This window comes from Anastrepha ludens, unplaced genomic scaffold (assembly GCF_028408465.1).
Source record: "Anastrepha ludens isolate Willacy unplaced genomic scaffold, idAnaLude1.1 ptg000167l, whole genome shotgun sequence".
Taxonomy (NCBI): Eukaryota; Metazoa; Arthropoda; class Insecta; order Diptera; family Tephritidae; genus Anastrepha; species Anastrepha ludens.
In genome coordinates, this window is record NW_026530082.1 from 5,001 (window position 1) to 12,500 (window position 7,500).

Genomic DNA, 7,500 nt, shown 5'->3' on the forward strand with positions numbered 1-7,500 from the left:
TCTACCATATCTCTCTTCGAAAGACTTCCATGGTAGTACGACTATAAAACAGAAAAGAAAACTCTTCCGATATCTCTCGACGGCTTCTTTATGGTCGTTCCTGTTGCCAGGATGAGCACAAGGCCCATTTTTAATAACAAACGGATACTCAACAGGTTACGGAATTGGAACCGTATTCCCTTTCGTTCAAAATAATTCAAGTATTTAATTATTTTTTAATATATATATATAAATTTTATTAATATTTTTTTATTAAAAACTTGAAAATTTTCGGCTTTCGCCTTGAACTTAGGACCGACTAACTCGTGATCAACCACTGTTCACACGAAACCCTTCTCCACTTCAGTCCTCCAAGGTCTCATTCGATTATTTGCTACTACCACCAAGATCTGTACCAATAGCGGCTCCATGCAGGCTTACGCCAAACACTTCTAAGCACACTATTGTACCCTCCTACTCACTAAAGTTTCAAAATTTATAAATCAATCGAAATTGTTTTATAAATCATCTACTTTAGCGGTAATGTATAGGTATACAACTTAAGCGCCATCCATTTTAAGGGCTAGTTGCTTCGGCAGGTGAGTTGTTACACACTCCTTAGCGGATTACGACTTCCATGTCCACCGTCCTGCTGTTTTAAGCAACCAACGCCTTTCATGGTATCTGCATGAGTTGTTAATTTAGGCACCGTAACATTACGTTTGGTTCATCCCACAGCGCCAGTTCTGCTTACCAAAAGTGGCCCACTGGGCACATTATATCATAACCTCAACCTTCATATCAAGAAAGGTGAGGTTCTTACCCATTTAAAGTTTGAGAATAGGTTAAAATCGTTTCGACCCTAAGGCCTCTAATCATTCGCTTTACCAGATAAGATTATTTTATATAATTTTTAAATGCACCAGCTATCCTGAGGGAAACTTCGGAGGGAACCAGCTACTAGATGGTTCGATTGGTCTTTCGCCCCTATACTCAATTCTGACAATCGATTTGCACGTCAGAACTGTTTCGGTCTTCCATCAGGGTTTCCCCTGACTTCAACCTGATCAAGTATAGTTCACCATCTTTCGGGTCACAGCATATATGCTCAAGGTACGCTCCAGTTAGAGGTATAAATAATAATAAATTATCATTATACATAACTATATGGAACGCCCCGGGATTGAATTAATTGACTATTTAAGAAAATAGACTAAAAATTAATCCCATTATATTTTTAAGTTAAGTTAATTATGCCATTAAGTTTAATATAACTCAATGACTTGCACATATGTTAGACTCCTTGGTCCGTGTTTCAAGACGGGTCCCGAAGGTATCCTGAATCTTTCGCATTGTTAATCATATAAATGCATACAAATAAATATTAATATCATAGATATTAAATTTTTTGTAAAATTCAAAAAATGAATTTTAGCATTATATATAATAAAATCTATCAACACTTTATCAAATCATTAGTATTTATTCTATGTTAATATGCTTAAAAAGCAAATTAATTTAAATAAACTTAATATCACCAATGATCTTTTGATAAATACTTTATTATGTTAATAGATTACAATGTCCTTATATGAAAAAAATGCACATTATTTTTAATTATTTAATGATGAATTTTTCATAATGGATATTCAGGTTCATCGGGCTTAACCTCTAAGCAGTTTCACGTACTATTTAACTCTCTATTCAGAGTTCTTTTCAACTTTCCCTCACGGTACTTGTTTACTATCGGTCTCATGGTTATATTTAGTTTTAGATGGAGTTTACCACCCACTTAGTGCTGCACTATCAAGCAACACGACTCTTTGGAAATATCTTTCTAGTAATCATTAACGTTATACGGGCCTGGCACCCTCTATGGGTAAATGGCCTCATTTAAGAAGGACTTAAATCGTTAATTTCTCATACTAGATATTAAGATATTCCATACACTGCATCTCACATTTGACATATAGACAAAGTGACTTAGTGCTGAACTATTTTCTTTTCGCTCGCCGCTACTAAGAAAATCCTTGTTAGTTTCTTTTCCTCCCCTCATTAATATGCTTAAATTCAGGGGGTAATCCCATATGAGTTGAGGTTGTTTTAAAATATTTTTTATCTTCTCACACAATTTAATAAATAATTATATCATCTTTTCATCTCTATTTTTCTTTTTTTCCTTTTATATAAATATATATTATAAATAATAATTATGTAAAATGAGGCAATTCTAGAATAAAAAAAAATTAATTTTTATGCTAGACATTCCTCCTTTAATTACATATATAAATTAATATTTTATATATATATAAATAATATGAAAATTTTTTAAAGAGAATACTTAGATTCAAAATTTTTATTTCATTTTATTTGAGAGGATTTTTTTTTTTTTAAGAATATATATAATAAATAAAAAATTCATTATATAATCTTTATTTTTTTGCTATTAATATTATGAATTATTTAAAATCCAATAATATACACATTTGCTTAAATTCAATTATTTTTATAAAAGAATAAGCAACTTATTTAGCATAGTCTTACAACCCTCAACCATATGTAGTCCAAGCAGTACTTTAAAATTTAATTTAATGTACATAACAGCATGGACTGCGATATGCGTTCAAAATGTCGATGTTCATGTGTCCTGCAGTTCACACGATGACGCACAGTTTGCTGCGTTCTTCATCGACCCATGAGCCAAGTGATCCACCGCTTAGAGTATTTTTTTATTTATTTTTATTTATAACAAATGTCAATTTTTTTTTGCATATATTAATTGAAAGAGTAAAATTAAATAATAATAATAATAATATATAAATTGATTTTCTTTCAATAATATATATCAAATATATTTAACTCTAAACATTTTTATTAAGTTGCGAATGTCTTAGTTCAACAATAATACAGTGGTGGTATTTATTATGTTTGATTATTTTGTATTTTTTTTAATCATTTTATGTATATATAAATATATTAATAAATATATACCACTTTTGTTATTGTGAACAAATTAACTTATCATTCAATCAAATGAATAATAAGTACAACTTTCTATTTTCATGTTTAAAGGTTTTTAAAAGAAAAAATAAGAAAAAACATTACAAAATGTACCATCCATATTATATTTAATATGATATAATTGATGGATAACAAATTGAATGAAAAAGAATAAAAAGAATATGGATTCAAAATAATTATAAATTTTTCTTTTTTTTCTTTTTTTTTTTTTTTCTTTTGTTTGTTTTTGTTTTTATTTTTTTTGGCATTGTTTGTTTTTCTTACGGATATGGAACACAATAATGATCCTTCCGCAGGTTCACCTACGGAAACCTTGTTACGACTTTTACTTCCTCTAAATAATCAAGTTCGGTCAACTTTTGCGAAACAACCGTGACACACGAGGCGTCACAGTGATCACGTCCGGAGACCTCACTAAATAATTCAATCGGTAGTAGCGACGGGCGGTGTGTACAAAGGGCAGGGACTTAATCAATGCGAGTTAATAACTCGCACTTACTGGGAATTCCAAGTTCATGTGAACAGTTTCAGTTCACAATCCCAAGCATGAAAGTGGTTCAGCGGTTTACCCGGACCTCTCGGTCTAGGAAATACACGTTGATACTTTCATTGTAGCGCGCGTGCAGCCCAGGACATCTAAGGGCATCACAGACCTGTTATTGCTCAATCTCGTTACTGCTAGACGCAATTTGTCCATTTAAGAAGCTAGTGTCCTTATAATGGGACAAACCAACAGGTACGACTCCACTTATATAAACACATTCAAACACTTGTACATTCAAGATGTACGCATGAAAGAAGGCTATATAAGTTTCAACATCATAATCCTGAAAGCATCTATTTAATATATTTGAGTCTCGTTCGTTATCGGAATTAACCAGACAAATCACTCCACGAACTAAGAACGGCCATGCACCACCACCCATAGATTCGAGAAAGAGCTATCAATCTGTCTTACACGCTTATGTTCGGACCTGGTAAGTTTTCCCGTGTTGAGTCAAATTAAGCCGCAGGCTCCACTCCTGGTGGTGCCCTTCCGTCAATTCCTTTAAGTTTCAGCTTTGCAACCATACTTCCCCCGGAGCCCAAAAGCTTTGGTTTCCCGGGAAGCGACTGAGAGAGCCATAGTAGTAGCTACACCCAATTGCTAGCTGGCATCGTTTATGGTTAGAACTAGGGCGGTATCTGATCGCCTTCGAACCTCTAACTTTCGTTCTTGATTAATGAAAACATCTTTGGCAAATGCTTTCGCTTAAGTTAGTCTTACGACGGTCCAAGAATTTCACCTCTCGCGTCGTAATACTAATGCCCCCAAACTGCTTCTATTAATCATTACCTCTTGATCTAAAAACCAATGAAAGTAGAACAGAGGTCTTATTTCATTATTCCATGCACAAAATATTCAGGCATTTGGAGCCTGCTTTAAGCACTCTAATTTGTTCAAAGTAATTGTACCGGCCCACAACAACACTCGATGAAGAGCACTGAAGTAGGTTTAAATAGGAGGAATATATAAAAAATACATTGTATTAATTATATATAAGAACTCCACCGGTAATACGCTTACATACATAAGGTAATGTACATACCACAATATATAGTTGTACTACCCGTATGAAGCACAAATTCAACTACGAACGTTTTAACCGCAACAACTTTAATATACGCTATTGGAGCTGGAATTACCGCGGCTGCTGGCACCAGACTTGCCCTCCAATAGGTCCTTGTTAAAGGATTTAAAGTGTACTCATTCCAATTACAGGGCCTCGGATATGAGTCCTGTATTGTTATTTTTCGTCACTACCTCCCCGAACTGGGAGTGGGTAATTTACGCGCCTGCTGCCTTCCTTAGATGTGGTAGCCGTTTCTCAGGCTCCCTCTCCGGAATCGAACCCTGATTCCCCGTTACCCGTTGCAACCATGGTAGTCCTAGATACTACCATCAAAAGTTGATAGGGCAGACATTTGAAAGATCTGTCGTCGGTACGGGACCATACGATCTGCAAGTTATCTAGAGTTCAACCAATTTAACGATCAAATGATCGCTTGGTTTTAGTCTAATAAAAGCACACGTTCCATAAGGTCCGTGTTTATATTGCATGTATTAGCTCTAGAATTACCACAGTTATCCAAGTAACTGTTAACGATCTATGGAACCATAACTGATATAATGAGCCTTTTGCGGTTTCACTTTTAATTTGTTTGTACTTAGACATGCATGGCTTAATCTTTGAGACAAGCATATAACTACTGGCAGGATCAACCAGAATAATATATATATTTGTTTATATATTTTTCTTTGCTTTTCATATTTGAAAATTTCATAAATTACGGTGTATATAAAAAGTAAAGGGGAAAACGCACATACAATAGAACGTAATTTTAATAACACAATTTATGTATCATCATCATCATCATCATCATCATCATTATTATTATTATTATTATTATTTATTAATAATGTGCTTTTATTTGTATAAAATATTTGTATTTTATTTGGTCTTCTTCTTTGTTGTGTTTTTCTTTCATTTTCTTTCGTTCAATGTGCGCTCCCGCCGACCCCTTTAGCTTTTCTTATCAGAATTCAAAAACCGTTTTTTATGAAAAAGAATTTTCGTTCTCTATATATATTTTATATAAAAATATAAGAACGATATTTCTTCTTAATATTTGCCAATTTTCAAATGTATCATTTTTAATAACATTTTACTTTTTCTTCAAATGCATTTTTAATGTAATAATTTCATATATTACATAATTTTTCTCTCTGAATTGAAATTAATAATTCCATAATTCTATTTTTTAATCATAAATATATATATGATTGAAAAAATTTCTCCTTTTTTCTTTTATTTAAAATTTAATTTTTCTTATAATTTTTATTTGTTTTGTTTTTTTTTTTCTTCATCTGTTTAATTTCCTGTATGTATACAAGAAACAAACAGTTGAGGATAATTTCTATGTAATGCTAGTATAGAATATAAAATTTTGAATTCAAAAATTTATTTCTATTTAAACTAACTATAGAATACCAGGAATAAAATACAATGACACCAATATGCCAAGGTTACATTCCATAATATGTTAGTATAGAATATAAATTCTTCATATATGTATATATATTCGAAAATTGTTTCTATTTAAACTAACGTATGGAAAACCATGAATAAAATCACAATACACCAATATGCCAAGGTAACAGTCAATAGTTACATTCCATAATATGTTAGTATAGAATATAAATTCTTCATATATGTATATATATTCGAAAATTGTTTCTATTTAAACTAACGTATGGAAAACTATGAATGAAATCTCACAATACACCAATATGCCAAGGCAACAATCAATAGTTACATTCCATAATATGTTAGTATAGAATATAAATTCTTCATATATGTATATATATTCGAAAATTGTTTCTATTTAAACTAACGTATGGAAAACTATGAATGAAATCTCACAATACACCAATATGCCAAGGCAACAATCAATAGTTACATTCCATAATATGTTAGTATAGAATATAAATTCTTCATATATGTATACATATTCGAAAATTGTTTCTATTTAAACTAACGTATGGAAAACTAGGAATAAATCCACAATATCACCAGTTTAACATAACTCAAATTCGTGTTTCATATAGTTATGATTCGATTTATATGCTTCAATATCATTGGTTAGTTAAATGTTGATATTTTCATATTATTCACATGCCTTCACCGTGAGTGTTTTTTGCCATGCACACCACACATTGTGAAAAATGTATGGGAAAAATTCAATTCAATACATTTCAGTTTGATTTCATATAATTCAATTACATTTTATATATTTCAATAATACCATCAACTTAACTAAATATATATTAAAATACTAAATTATATATATGATGATATTTTCCATATATTTGAAATGTCTTTATTATATATTTATTCAGTTTATCATATGAATGTATTGTGTTAAATTTTACTTTCATACATTTAATCGAATTTAGTTTCATATAAATTCGATTCGATTTTCTTTCATATATCTCACTTGCCTTCACCGTGAGTGTTTCTGACAATGTACACAACGCATTGTGAAAAATGTATGGGCAAAATTTTGTTAAATTTTACTTTCATACATTTAATCGAATATAGTTTCATATAAATTCGATTTGATTATCTTTCATATATTTCACATGCCTTCACCGTGAGTGTTTTTGTTTGTCCATGTACACAACGTATTGTGAAAAATGTATGGGCAAAATTTAACTTAATACAATTCAATATATTTCAAATGTTTTTCTTATATATTTATTCAGTTTATCATATGAATGTATTTGGTAAATTTTATTTTCATACATTTAATCGAATATAATTTCATATAAATTCGATTTGATTTTCTTTCATATATATCTCACTTGCCTTCACCGTGAGTGTTTCTGACAATGTACACAACGCATTGTGAAAAATGTATGGTGAAAATCTAACTTAATACAATTCAATATATTTCAAA

The 7,500-nt window shown here is 30.9% G+C and overlaps 2 non-coding genes and 1 pseudogene across 2 annotated transcripts; all 3 read right to left on the bottom strand.

Annotated features, from left to right (window-relative positions):
* LOC128871253 (large subunit ribosomal RNA) overlaps positions 1-2,080 on the bottom strand; it is a 4,513-nt pseudogene extending 2,433 nt beyond the window's left edge.
* Positions 2,081-2,522: 442 nt separating this feature from the next.
* Positions 2,523-2,703, bottom strand: LOC128871248 (5.8S ribosomal RNA). The gene has a single exon (XR_008455830.1). It is a non-coding gene; the product is annotated as a 5.8S ribosomal RNA (ribosomal RNA).
* Positions 2,704-3,279: 576 nt separating this feature from the next.
* On the bottom strand, positions 3,280-5,270 carry LOC128871251 (small subunit ribosomal RNA). The gene has a single exon (XR_008455832.1). It is a non-coding gene; the product is annotated as a small subunit ribosomal RNA (ribosomal RNA).
* Positions 5,271-7,500: the final 2,230 nt, after the last annotated feature.